The following is a 14,293-nucleotide window of genomic DNA, read 5'->3' as shown; positions in this document are numbered from 1 at the left end:
TTAAGTCAGCCCCCTTTGCAGAAAAAGCCCTATGATTGTATCCTGCTAGCGACTTGCATTGTTTCTTCCTTAGAAAACCGCCTCCAAAGTGTGCGCTGTTCCAAGGTGCGAGGCTGAAATTCGCTTCGTGTTTATTGTCTCCGCGGTGCACGGCAGGGGGAGTTTGTCGGGGTGCGGCTGCTGCTGCTGGGCCATCTGCCTATCACGCTCAGCCCACAGCTTCTGCCAGGCTTTTGTTAATAGACTTTCTTAAAAAAAAACCCCCAACATAATACTGGAATAGGAGGCTCACTTGCCTTCTTGGGACTCCATAGCCGCCCCTTCCCAAATCAAAGCAGTGCTGCACCCGTACCCCCTCCCTGGGGGACAAGGGTGCTCTTCAGAGCACGAGCCTCCACTCTGGGACTATTTAATAAGCAAATACATTTGCTCTCCCCAGAGCATCCAATCCAGCAGGGTTCCCAAGACAGAGCCTCACCCTGTGGGGACAGGAAATGGGCCCGTGGGTCTCTGGGTTATGCAGCTTTATTTGCAAAGGTCAGCAAATTCCTCCCCAGGTTGTCACCTGGATTAACCCAGTCCTCCACCTTCACACCTTCCCTAGGAAGTGCCCCTTTGAGTCCAGGCTGCGGACAGTATCCCCCCCACGCTAAATTCAGCTGCTGCCTCTACTATCAGCAGGCAGATCCCCCTGTGCCTGCACTGCCCAGATTTTCTTGTGCATCAACCTTTCCTGGCATTTTCAGGCCTCGCTAACTCGCCAGCACCACTCCCTGCGGTGCCCAGGACCTTGAGAAGGGGCAGTCTCCCTGTGCACCCAACAAGCCTGACTTGCAGGATGAGATCTGCTTTGACCCCTGACCAGTGTAACACTGGGGAAAGTCATCTCTTCCCCTGAACCAAGGTTGCGCAACCGATCCGGTCCATTGCAGCCTCGTGCCCCTGGGCAGCAAGGCTGAGCGTTCATAGCTAATGGGGCCTCTCGTTTCTTCCTCTTTGTCCCTTCGGTAGAATTAAAACCCCCGAGAACAGAGAAGTGTGCGGCAAAGAGAAGAGGAAATCCTGGACATGCTGCAGGCGCATGTTGTCTGCTGGTCGGGGCCCTCGGGCTGTTAGTCTCATAGACTTCCATGGGCACTGGGTTGTTCTCTTGAGCAACTGTGATCTTTCCTGTGGTTACACAACAGAGTGGGGGTGGCACACCTGGCAAAGAGGAGATACACCCCTGCTGATGCAGCCGTTCTGAAATAACGCTCCGTCTGGACATCGCCATGCTGGCAAAAGAGGGCTTCATCTGCCTTCGCTCGTGTCCTTTGGGGAGGTGGTCTAACTAGCCTCTGCTGGCATATGCAATGTCTTTACTAGGGGAAGCTGCTGACTTCGCTCTGCCAGCAAAGCTGTGGCTGCAGTGGCTTCCTAATGTAGACAACTCTTCATCATTTTCTTCCACCGTTTCTTTTCCGGCAAAAACCCCTTGGTTTTATAACCCTTGTATAGCACCTTCCTGCATAGCCACTTCCATGCGTTGTCCCAGCTCTAACTCCCAACACCCATTTGGATGCCAGAAAACATCACCACCGTCTTAGAGGCATGAGCTCCCGGGTTCCCAAACATTGCATGGACTCTCTTCCAGTGCAGAAAGCCAAGGGAAAAAATAGGGTCAGGGTAGATAGAAAAATAGCTGCAGACGTGAGTCTGGAGCTCATGTCCTTCTGGTTCTCGCTGATGAGAGGCTCAGTGCAGGAAGCAGTGGGTGAAGTGCCCTGGCCTGTCTTGTACTGAAGCACAGCCTAAATGGCTGTGAGGTTCCAGAAGACTTTCATTACAACACAACACCGCTCGGACGCATGCTGCAGCACAGCCATGTGGTGCCCTCCAAATGGGTGACATTAATCACAGGGGGTCTGGGACTTGAGGCAAGCTGCAGGACAGCAGCTGTTCAGTGCAATGAGCTGCTCCTGGCAGGGCTGATCTAATTCCCACATGGGCTTTTAATGAATCTACTTAGGGTAATATCCCCCCATTAGCGATGAGGCAGATCTAATAAAGGCAGTCAGCTCACAGCATGAGCCTTTGACACCAACGTGAATTCATGCTGGCATAGCTTGATGGGATAAGACGGCTCTTGAGATCTGGGAGCAGAAGAAGAGGTGGGGGAGGTTGGTGATGAAAGTGTGGGAGGTCGGTGACTATTGAAAGCAATCTGGGAGATTGATATTGTGAACGGGTTGAACCGTACAATTAATGACTAGAGGTGTACTGATACATCAGTCCCATATCGGATTGGCATTGATATAAGGAAAATTGACAGTATTGCCAATCAGCTCTTTTTTGGCTGATGTGGCCCATAATGTCGCCGATAAATGCCCTGTGCATACCCGCCGCATGTGGGCAGCCAGGAGTGCAGCCCAGCAGCATGGAGAGCAGCCAGGTCTGGCTGGTAAGTCTGTTGTGAGGGAAGGGGTGTGAGGGGGTGGAGGGAGGGAGTGGGAGGGGGAACAGAGCTGGGGCAGGGGTAGGTGCTGCACAGCTGGGACAGAGCCACATGTGGCTTATCCAGGAGGTGTGGGGAGGAGGTGGTAGCTCCTACTGCTGCACACGCGCCAGGAGGGCATGGGGGACGTGTGCCCCCTGGATCTGCTTGCATTACAGGGTGGGCTGCTGCTGCGGGCTGGGACCAGGGGTGGTGCTGGGCTCTTCCTGGCAGCGGGGTTGGCCCAAGGCTGCACTCGGGGCAGGTGGTGGCAGCTCTGGGAGGGGGGCTACAATGAATTTCGGGGTAGCTGCAGCCTCCCCCCCCATAACCCCTGCTCCTAGCTGTACTGCCCACCCCAAGTACAACCCAGCCCCCTGCCAGCAAGAGCCTGGCACCGCCTCCAACCCCAGCCTGCAGAGACAGCCCACCCTTGCCCTGCTTGCAGATCTGGGGGCACATGCCCCCCATGCCCTCCTGAGGTGTATGTAGCGGCAGTAGCTGCCCCCCCCTTCCCATGCCCCCCGAACTAGCCACTCGCAGCTCCATCCTGCTCCCTGCCCTGGCTGTGCAGTGCCTGTACCTACCCCTACCCCAGACCAACTCCCCCATTCACTGAGAGGTCCTTGATCTGCCCCTCCATGCGCCTTCCCTCCCTCCACCCTTCCCCCACAACAGACTTAGCAGCTGGATACTGCTCTCCAAGCTGCCCAGCTGCATATCGGCTATTGAATTGGTATCAGCCAATATGGCTTGTTAAAAATCGGCCGTTGGTAACAGCTCAAAAAATCTCTATTCATACACCCCTATTAATGACATTACATCATGTTGGGGAACAAATCTCCTGGAATAGCTTCAGCCAGAGTTGGCAACCCTATTCAATATGTGTGGGTATTCCAGATCCCCACCACAAAATTTCCATGTGCTAATGAGCCCCCAATCATGACTGGAACTGGGTGTTCTTGTCATGAGTCTTGGGATCATCCAAAAATTTATATGCAGGTGAAGTGCAGGGCATCCTGGTTTGGCTCCACGTGATGGAGGACAGGGCCCCATTAAACATATGTGAAAGGCTGAAAGAGGAGTTGACAGAGGGATTCTGGATGAACTGGTTGGGGTCTCATTTAGTGATGTTTGCCAGGCATTTAAGGCTGGTGAAGAAACAGGAATCATTGGAAATGGGAAAGAAAGGCACAGCTCAGCTGTGGGAGTGAAAAGGAAATTGGGATGTATGCAATATAGTGGCTCACCATGACTTCGAAAAGAGTTGGTGCTGAGGGGGACTGTGCACACTGGGTACTCCTTATATATTTTATTTAGGTGAACCTAGATCTCTTTTTTTTTTCTTTTTAAACTTTGTGTCTCGGGCTAAATTCAGCAAATCAGCTCTGAATTCTATCAACTGAGTAACGCTCAATTGCTCATGTCTGTGTGGTGCTACCACTGTGTGGAAAAAACTTGCCTCCGCTAGACAAGGAGCAGAGCCAACAGGACGGCACACCAGAAGCGGAGTGCGGCAAAAATGAAACTGCAGCAGATGGAGACACCGCAGCAAAAGAAGAAAGAAGAAGAAAAAAACAGGTAGGCCAGAAGGAGCCGGGACCAGCTCCTACGTCGGTGTGGGCATGTTTTCTGGCAGCATGCCAGGGCCGATTGGCTGCCCAGACCCCTGAGACCAGGATAAAAAGCCCAGCAGAAGACCCACCAGGGGAACCAGAAGAGAGGTCCCCAGCTGGCCCGGAGAGGCCAGATCTGAAACCCGGTCCCCATGCAAGGACCTGGTGGATGCCCCAGGAAGGGGTTCTCGGTGAGACCCAGGGCCAGCAAAGGTCCGGGGACTTACCAGCAAAAGCTTCGTGGACACTGGACATCTGTGGCACAGACTGGTATCCAGCAGGACCAAGAGAAGTAAGGATTAATGACCGGTGGACCCACAGCAAGTGTAGAGCCCCGGTAGGGAGTCAGACGCCTGGGCACAGGATGGCACCACATCAGGAAGACACATAAGTAAGACAAGAAGGCAGTAGGGAACGCTCAGGCCAAGACAACGTCCCAATCCCCTCCATCACAAATCTAGCGGGCCCAAGCACCGAAGTGCTCGCCATACCAATTCTGATGGCCCAAATGACGATATCTTTGGTTGGCATTAGGCAGGGTATAGGGGAAACAGAGCCCCAAAGCAGGAAGGACAATTGGGACCCTCAAACGAAGGCACCAAGGGGGACGGGACCGACCATCTTCCTCCCAATAACAAACCATTTAACAGCAAAGGCATGGCAGGTGAGCCCCCCCTCCCCACCAGTAGTCTGACTAGAGTTCACCCACTAACAAGCCTGTTTTTTCCTCAAAGCAATGGCGAAGTCAGAGAAAACCACATGTACCTGATGCACAGGGGAGAGGCAAGGGAGACTACACACCGGCAAGTCTTCTCCTTCCCAGACTCATCAGCCTGGGGCTTCGGATGCTACGAAATCCATGTCAGGCATCCTACGTGCAGGCCTCAAACCTGGATCTGGAACTTGATTCAGAACTGATTTGGCCCTGGAAATGGAAAAAAAAATCAATATGTTTACCCAACATGGTTTATGTTTTTTCTAGCCATGCTCAATGTTGGCTGCATTTAATCAACTTCATAGTTGTTTTCCATTACTGAGCATATGCTGCTTTTGGCAGCTGCTTAATGATATGCAATGTATTTAATGAAGTTTCCTTGCCTGCAATTATAAGACAAGAGCTAGGAGAAAAAACCTCGTTTCGTATTTGAGTAAACATGGTAATACATGTCCTCAGACCCCCAGTCACGCCTGATGTAACGTGGTGGGGTACATGGCAGACACACACCTACACTGGCGACAGTAAAACTAATGATGGCCTCATCTTCACCTCTCTCCCAGCCACGTAACTCCTGGTTGTCCAAAGCAAGCACCATTACTCTTGTCCACGATCCAGGCCTGCAACCCATAGAGACCACAGACAATCTGCCTTCCAAATCCAAATAGCCAAGTCATTGGCTCTACCCACTCCGCTCTGTCTCCTTGACTACTTTGGCTGTTGACTGGGCAAAGCTTGTGACATCTTATGAGGCTGCACAGCTGGATGGAGGAACCATTGGGACGTCCATCACGCGATGTATCTCGGGTCATTCAGGCTGGATGTGAACACCCAGAGCTGCTCATGAGCTTCGGATGTCCCCTTCCCATGTGTTTTCTGCCTTGATGGGCCAAGCAGCACCAGGCTGCAGAAATGCTCTTACACTGCTGTAAACGCTGCTCTTCTGCTGTAAATCAGTTTTACTTCACCTTTGGCTGCTGCCTGGAGACCTGCTGGAGCAGGGAGCCAGCATTACAGCTGGGCCATGAGAGCGAGCGGTACCAGCATCCTGGCTTGGGTCACAGCAGGGCACTCCACTCAGCTAGCTGTCAGATATGAAGGGAAGGGAAGGCAAAGCCTAATGATTGAGCAGTGCTGACTTTGAGGCTTGGCATTTCCTCATCGAGGCCAGGTATAGGACCCCTCTCCCCTGGGGCAAGTAGAAATGCTTTGCAGAACAATAAATTCCCCTTGGCATTTGCCTTGGGTCAGTGATCAGGAAGGAAAGGCTGAGGTCCTAGTCAGATGTGTGAAAGGAGCTGTCAAGGTCAATTGCTGGCTGAGGAAGCTGACATCACCTGTGACGCACCTGCGGCAGGAGGGATGAATTGTGCAACCAGGCACAAACACACCTGTAATTTAATCTCCTTTGAGAGCCGGGTTCACTGGAAGAAAACAGTTTACGCAATCGCTTCAGCCCTACTGCTTTGGATAGAGTCACCCCTTCAGTGCCTGCAAGCCAGGCAGGGCCGGTGCTCTGTGATCAGAGCTTTGATCCGTTTATGAAGGGCATCATGTGGCATGCAATACTGGATGTGATGGACCAGAGGTCCTGTCCGGTTCTCCGTTTTGACTGGAGACTGCTGAGGAAACTGGAGAGAGGTGTTGGCAGCGCTGTCACCCACAAAAGGATCAAAATCCCAGCAGGATATAAGGCACTGCAGTGTTGCAGCCTGCTGTCTTTTGACCTAGGAGGAGGTCTTGCAGCAAGGGAAATTGAGGTGGGATGTCAGGAAGAACTTTCTCACTGCGAGGGTGGTTCAGCGACAGGATCAGGGGTTGTGGACTCTCCATCCGAGGGAGTTTCAAGAGCAGGTTACATGGCTAGATTAAACACAGGGCTGAGAGAGGCTTTGAGCAGGGGGATTGGACTAGAGGCACCCTCCTGCGAGACCTTCCTGCCCTGTTTTCCCATGATTGTAGGCAGCTCCAGTCAGGAGGGCTCTGGTGTCTCCCTGTCCAAGGGCACCCCAGCTGCCCCCTGCATGGTGGCTGTATACCTCCATCCCCTGCGGTTTCCACTGGACGGGGTAGCCTTCACTCCCTGCTCTGTGCAGTTGTGCATCGGCGCTGTCAAACAGCTGCTGCCTTTCAGCGGGGTCTAACATGCTTCCAGCATGTGGCTTGTTCCCAGTGCTCTGGGGCGAACCGTAGGGTGAAGATAACACCACGATCTGGCGTCCTCATCAAAGTCGTGCACTGCGCTGGTTAGCCTCCCCATCGTAACAGCCGGACACAGCAGGACTGACCCAGACTCCCCGCTCTTCGCTAACGAGCAGGAAAGGAGATGCAATAGATTCTGCCCTTGGTGCTTGCAGGCTGTTAGTCCCCAAATTAGGCTCCTTTCACTGGGGGCCCCTGTGCCCTCTGCTTCTCTAGCCAGGACCTGTCTCTGGAAACCGTGGAGCAGAGGGCAGTCACCTAAGTACCTGTCTGTACCTAAGGGCAGGCACTCATGAAGGCAGCAACCTTTACATTGCTCCATCAGGGCTGATGAGTGTAACAAGGAAATACCGGTGCCTCTCTGCAGGGTGTTGGAAAGGGCCTGACCAGGCAGAGCCTTGCACCTTGAAACCCTGAGAACCTGGAGACATATTGGCCAAAACCCACCGAAACGCCAAGGCAAAACACCCAGCAGCTCCCCCCAGTATGAAAATACCAAGTGTGTCGGGAGATTTCAAGTGCATCGCAGAACCCTCTCTGATCCTTGGACCCATTTCCCATTTTCTCATTTCTTTCTTCTCCATTTCTTTCTCCTTCCCCTCCTTAGCATGAGGATCTTCTAGCCAGCTAGCAAGGGATCCTTCTGCTCATCCAGCCCCCTCTTGCAGGCTGGACTTGGAGGATGGGACCTGGAGCCCGGGAGTTTTCTGACTATTGAACACCCACCCCAGTCCACTGATGGTGCCTTTCAAAGTGATGCTTTTGCCTCTGAAAAGGCACTTCTCTCAGAGAAGGACTTAGGCCTCTTGGGGGGTGTTTGGATTCAGGTCTGAATTGCACACCCAGAGCCATCGCGGTTTTTAGGGTCTCTTTGCATGGTACGTCTGGCTTGGAGAAAGCAGGGAGCTAGAGGGCAGTGGTGGACCCCGTTCTTGCTGGGTGAGGAAGGATGATCAACTGGATAGAGCACGTGTCAAGGATGTGTGAGGCCATGGGATCAAGTCTCTGCAGCGCTACAGGCTTCTGAACGTGGCGGGGATGGGCTAGGCATGTTCACTGGTGTCCGCCCAGCCTGTCAGTACAAGCTGCAGGATGCGGTCCCTGAGCGATGGAGAATAGCCAAAGAAAAAGGCTCATAAACCTCCCCAGCTGCCAGCAAGGAGCCTCCCCTCAACAGCGATGGGCTGAAAGCTTTGGTATTGATCCGGACCTGCTCCCTCACATTTTCCTCCTCTTGCTGGCTGCTTGCCCACCTCCTGGCCAGAGTAAACCTCTTCCCTTCAGCCTTGCACTGGCCCCGGTGTTGCTCTCAGCTCCATCCACTTGCCCTCTCCTCCTGGCCTGTGTGGACACCCCATGACTTCCTCCTGTCTCCACACCACCCTGACATGTAGATGGGGCTCCCCGTCCCAGTTTGCCTACATCTCCTCAGCCATATTCCTCCCTGGATCTTTTGGAGAACATTGCAATCTCTCCATCCCATTGCAAGCACTCCCAGCCCATTGCAATCTCTCCATCCCATTGCAAGCACTCCCAGCCCATTGCAATCTCTCCAGCCCGTTGCAATCACTCCCAGCTCAGCCCATCTTCCAGGCCCCTTTCCCTGATGGGGAAGGGGACATCTTCACTTGCATGTCTTGTGCCACCTAGGATAATGGATGATAACAGGAGAGGATGCATTTGAGGCTAATGTGCAGCCCTCGGCATTGGGTGACTGGGGTTCAGTTCCTGCCTCTGAGGCATCACCTGGGCTCATGTATCCCAAAATCTCCACAACTGTTTGGTGCCTCCCGGCTTTGAAGACCTAGCCCTAAGTGAGATGATTTTGCTTCAGGGAGCAACATGAAGGGTACAATTAATGCTGCACAGATCATTGGCACCACTTTCAGCCCCGGATGCTGGTATGTCTCTCTATATGACCCTGCGGGCCTGCTAATTAGCTCTGCTGAGAGGCAGAGCCAAATAAACTGTGCCGAGTGCCATGTGAACGCGGTGCTTGGCAGCATCGTGAGGAGTCCTCGCAGCAGCTGCAGCAGGACGTTGCAATCCAAGACCGACTTTTCACACTGGGGGCAAAAATCCCATTTCAGGGAGTCCTCAGGGGACACTGAGACATGGCCCTAAAATAGCACCCTGCTTTGGTCCCCTGGAAAATTCAGGACCATTGGTCACTTCTGGTCTAAGACACTGCGCCCCCAGTGATACGGCCAAGGCAATGTGGCTGAGTGACTGCCGGTCTCGTCTGGAAATGGATGCGTCTCCTTGACACTTTCAACGCAAATTGTGAACTCTTGCAAATCCCAGCGGGCAGCAGATCAATAATTGCTTCATATCCGAGCACTTGCCAAGAGCCGCAGAGCCCCTCAGCCCATGCAGGTCACGGGCTGTTTTCCTGTGTATTGATATTCCACTGAACAAATAAACTCTGCGACTGACTCAGTGGCTGGAAATTGGACTCTGGCTTGGAGAGGGTGCTGCGGGAGCTGGCACGTGGGCCCGGGACCTGGAGGAGGGCTTAAGCAGAGATGGTGCTGGCCGTACAGCCGAGCCCGCAGAGACGTATGCAGCCAAGACTCCAAAAGCCAGAAGCAGGGGGGTAAGTCCTGAAACGCTGCTTGCTCTTTAGAGTAGCACGAGGGAAAGAAAAGGGGTCTGGACCACATCACTGTTCATGACGGCAGGACAGGAATGAGCACGGGAAACAATAAGGCTCTTTGTTGCTCTGGCAAACTCAGCATGTGGAGAACGGATGTGGCACCAATAAACTTTTCAGCCGCACCGTGACTTCCTATATGTGCACGGGCCAAGGGAAACGAGGAAACGGGGGAAAGATGCAGATGACTGCACGGGCAAAAGGGTTTAAAAGTCAGAAGAGTTTTCACAGAGGGAGGCCTCTGGTGAGGAAGCCTTGCAGATGTGGGGTAGGACTCGCTTCTGAGCTGTTCCTCTTCCATGCCGAGGGGATGTCAGAGGGGTCACCCCAGCATTTACTGGAGTAATAGAGCCCAACGCAGCATGGACTGATCACTGGAGCAGGGGTTAGACACTTGGTGAAGCAGAAGCCTCTAAACAAAGCACAGGCTGCTTCCAACTCAGCCCATCCCACTGCCGCCACCATGCCACAGGATGGATAAAGTGGCTCCATGGGCCCGATCCAGCCTGAGGGCCGCAGATTGCAAACCACTGATTTAAGGCACTTAAGTCAAACTCAGGGGAAAGGTGGGTTCAATCCCTGGTCCCCGCCACAGTCTTCCAGTCTGACCTAGAGTCCCTGCCCTCTCCTGCCTCACAGGAAGGCTTGTGAGGAAAATCAGATTCAAGATTTGCAGGCCCTATGGTCACAAAGGCCATATAAATGGTACAATCATGTCCATGAAGGCACTAAGCTTCATTACGACTCTCTGGGAGCTATACAGCTATTGCCGACCTCCTATAGATGGAAAAATGGGGCCAACCCCAAACTTTCCCACAATGCTCCCTTGATCATGGATGCCTCTCCAGGACTGGCTGCTCAACTTGAAAGATCTTGCTTGAACCTGGTCCTCAACAATGTGCTTGGCCCCTGGGTCTCTAAGGGAAGACAGCGGGAACTGCACGTGGGTCAGGGCTTTGAGGAAAAAGCAGGGTCTTAGACCAGAAGTGACCAAGGGGTCCTGAATTTTCCAGGGGAGTGAAGCAGGGTGCTATTGTAAGGCCACGTCCTAGTGTCCTCTGAGGAATCCCTGAAACGGGATTTTTGCCCCCAGTTTGAAAAGTCAGTCTTGGATTGCAACGTCCTGCTGCAGCTGCTGCGAGGACTCCTCACGATGCTGCCAAGCACCACGTGCACATGATGCCAGGCACAGAATATCTGCCTCTCAGCAGAGCTAATTAGCAGGCCCGCAGTGTCGCACTGGGAGAGATACCGGCATCCAGGGCTGGAAGTGGTGCAATGTTTTGTGGAGCTGGTTCGTTCCAGCAGAACTTTCTTGGCTGAACTTCACATGAGGTGCAAGGCACTAGAAAGCCAGGTCCCTGTGCCTCACTTCCCCAGGTGTGGAACAGGAAAGACAGTGCTTTCTGACCTCACAGAGATGTGGAAGGGTCCCTTCATTCGCATCAGTGAGGCGTCTGGATCCTGTCATATTGGAAACCTTGCAAGGGTCTGAAAGCCATGCCATTGGATTTCTGCCGGGCTTGTGACCCCACTCATGACTACCGCGCTGTCACTTGGGGCCATGACCCCTCATTTGGGACCCACTGAACTAGAGGAGAAGCTAAGCCTGTGTCTAAGCTTTGGGAAGAGAAGCAGGCCTGGCCTCTCCTGAAAGCAGAGCTCCACGCATGATATCCAAGTCCATACTGCTAATTCTGCGGTTGAACTCAGGGCTGTACAATGCATACAACTAACAACAATCCCAGCCCCAGAGAGCTCCCAGCAGATGGGATGCAATAGGAAAGGCAGAAATTGGAGGTCATGTCTGGGGGGCATTTCCCCTCCCATCCCATCCTATGGTGAAGGACATCTGGAAAGGGCCATGGTCAACAAATTGGCTTCTTCTGGCCATCAGAGAAGAAGTGAGTGTTGAGCTGGGGCTGGCATCAGAAGAGGCTGGTCCTACTGGGGTTGGAGATTAACCCATAAATAAGGATGGCACTGGGAAACTGGTCAAGGAGGGCAGTGGGGGAAGGACACGGATAGAGCCCTGGAGTTGGTCGTGTTGGTGTCATGAAGCTGAGGTCCTGAGGCAGGCCAGGGTGGTGCCGTCCGAGCCCTGAGAGCCCTTCAGCTGACTGCAGGGGAAGCGAACGGAGGTGAAGCGGGCGGTGGGATATGTCCTAGCCAGCCTGTTACCAAGGGGGACCCATGCGGTGACTGAAGGCGATGAAGGCTGGAGAGGAGGATGCAGTGATCTGAAGGAGAGACTGCTCGAGCACAGACACCCTGATGTGGCAGGAGCCACCTCAAGCCTTGGCCACGGCCTCCCGCAGCTCTGGAGCTGGGTGAGGGGGAAATAAGCTGGCAGAGCAGGAATAAGGAGAGCGTTTAAGAGGTGACAAGGCCTCTTCTTCCCAGTTCATGGCAGTGAGAAGCACAAGTGGCTGCAGAAGCTGCTGGGAACAAGGGCCGAAGCCGCCGTGCCTACCAGCTCTATGCAAACCATCCACAAGCAGTGCGTGGACTGCCCCTGCACCACGGCCCCGGCGTGGGACCTGCGCTCTTCAGCCACCTTCTGTAGCAATATCCCAGCACGCTGGATGAGGAGCTCTCCTTCCCATTGTCTGTGCCCAGAGAAATGTCCCTGGAGGGAACGAGCTCCATGCATCTCACTCGTGCTCTCCTTAGCTTGGCCGTTGGCAGTGTGGATAGGCAAAGCCTCCCTCAGCCACACAGCTGCTCTCTGCCACTTGACACTTGGACCTGGTTCTCATTGTCATAAGGCTGATGCAGTGTGACCCCCTCCAGGTCCTGCTGTCTCTCCCTCCTGGTCCCCTCTACCTTGGTTTTCTGGCAACAGGGGGGTCAGGATCTCTCTGTCAGCAATGAACACAGAGAGTCCTCTTCCTTCTGGCCTGCGCTGCAGCCCTGCTTTTCGGGTCAGTCCCGAATCCTGTTCTGTGGTTTGAGGCTGTGGTTAATGGACCCTGCGGATAGTCAGATTTGCTGATGCTATCACTTTGGGGCTTTGTTCCTTGCTCAAGCACCCGGGGCGTCACCCAGTTGCTTTTCCGGTTCTGCTTCTTTTATTTACAGCCCTTTGCTGCCTTTACAGTTGTCTTATCTGTCTGCATGATGCACGGTGCCTACCACCCTCTTGCCTTCCACCAGATCCCGCCAAGGATACATAGGGGACCATCCGTCCGCTGGAGCAGAGGCTGAAGGGTGGTTATTCTGCAAGTTGGTCACTTGGGGGGTAAGCCATCCCCACGGGCCATGCTTCCTTCCCAGCTGTCCCTGATGTGAGCTGTGGTAAGTAGCAGAGCACGCATTAGATGCTCTAGTCTGGTGGGTGACCTTGCATAGGAAGCCATAACTCAGCACATTCAAACCTGGGCATGGACCAAGACCTAGACTAGGGGCGCCCAACCTGCCACAGGTGGCATGGGCAGCCCCTGCGTGTGGCGCACAGCAGTTTAGGGAGAAAACGAGCAGCAACAGAGAGGGCCGGGAGCAGAAAGCAGAGCAGCAGATCAGACAGGGGCACAGGGCGGAAAACAGGAGGTGATCAGGCAGGGAGCATGGGTAGGAAGCAGTGGATTGGGCAGGGAGCACGAGGGAGGGAGCAGAAAGCAGAGCAGCAGATCGGCCAGGGGAAGAGGGTTGGAGTGGCCTTCGGGGAAGGTGTGGGGCTACTTTGTGCCATGCCTGCCAAAAAGGTTGACTCCCCGCTCTAGACACTCCCTGCACTGGGAAGGAAACAGCAAGGAGCTGGCTTTGTTTTCGGGACAGGGTGACAAAGACCAGCTGGGGGTGGCATGTGCCCTTGAGGAGGTGTTCACAAGCTTGAACCCGCAGGGCTCTCTGAGAAGTAGCGTCTACTCCTAGCTGCAGCCCGTGAGCCCTTTGGCTTTCATCGACCAGAGGCTCCTTTCTCCCTTCCTTCCGCGTTACAGGCACAAAAGCTCTTTACTTGGATCAGACTCTATGCAGTGGTGAGGGAGCTCTCCCAGGGCTGGGAGGACCTGCATTCCCTTGCCAGCTCTCCCAGCCTGTGCCTGGGTCTCTTTGTGCCTCAGTTTTCCCATCTGTGAAATGAGCATGATGTTCCACTGCCTCTCGGGGTGCAGGGAGGATGAACACCAGCCAACATGGCTGGTGGCTGATCAGCCCGTCCAGGCATCATGGGCATCGGGGTGCAGGGAGGATGAACACCAGCCAACTGTGAGGTGCATGGCTGGTGGGTGATCAGCCCGTCCTGGCATCATGGGCACAGAGCGGAGCTCTGGTTGGAGACTCATTAGCTTGTACTGAAAGGGCAGAAAGCACCGAGTGAGTGCCGGGTGGACCACCATAGTCCCCGCACCTCTAGCATCCTTGGTTCAACTCATGCTGCAGCACACCAGAGCCGTGTCTGCCCCAGGACAGGGAGCTTTGGAGCAACGGTGCTGAAACAGCTGTTCTGGCCAAAAACTACCTTGTCCCAGGACGAATTTACCCTAGGTTGGAACCGGGGTGGGTTTTCCTGGGCAAGGGCAGCTTTGCCTCCAGAAGAGGACTTGCCTCAGTATATGGCAGCAGTATGTTTGCCTCGGGGCCTCTGGGGCTTTCCAGGGAGGTACCAAAATGAATGCAGCCAGACTCTAGTT

At 54.0% G+C, this 14,293-nt stretch overlaps 1 protein-coding gene across 3 annotated transcripts in view; it reads left to right on the top strand.

Moving 5' to 3' along the window:
- Positions 1–14,293, top strand: part of P2RY6 (pyrimidinergic receptor P2Y6) — a 50,773-nt gene that overhangs the window by 20,921 nt on the left and 15,559 nt on the right. Inside the window, exon 1 of one of the 3 annotated variants that reach the window (XM_025209389.1) lies at positions 12,775–12,956. The exons of the other annotated variants lie outside the window; for them this stretch is intronic. The gene's annotated coding sequence lies outside the window, so the exon portion shown is untranslated. Of the gene's footprint in view, positions 1–12,774; positions 12,957–14,293 lie in introns of those variants that run through there. 3 annotated transcript variants of the gene reach the window in all.

Source organism: Alligator sinensis, unplaced genomic scaffold, assembly GCF_000455745.1.
Source record: "Alligator sinensis unplaced genomic scaffold, ASM45574v1 scaffold594_1, whole genome shotgun sequence".
Taxonomy (NCBI): domain Eukaryota; kingdom Metazoa; phylum Chordata; order Crocodylia; family Alligatoridae; genus Alligator; species Alligator sinensis.
The sequence above is the reverse complement of the archived record's forward strand: the minus strand, read 5'-3'. Positions and strand labels throughout refer to the sequence as shown.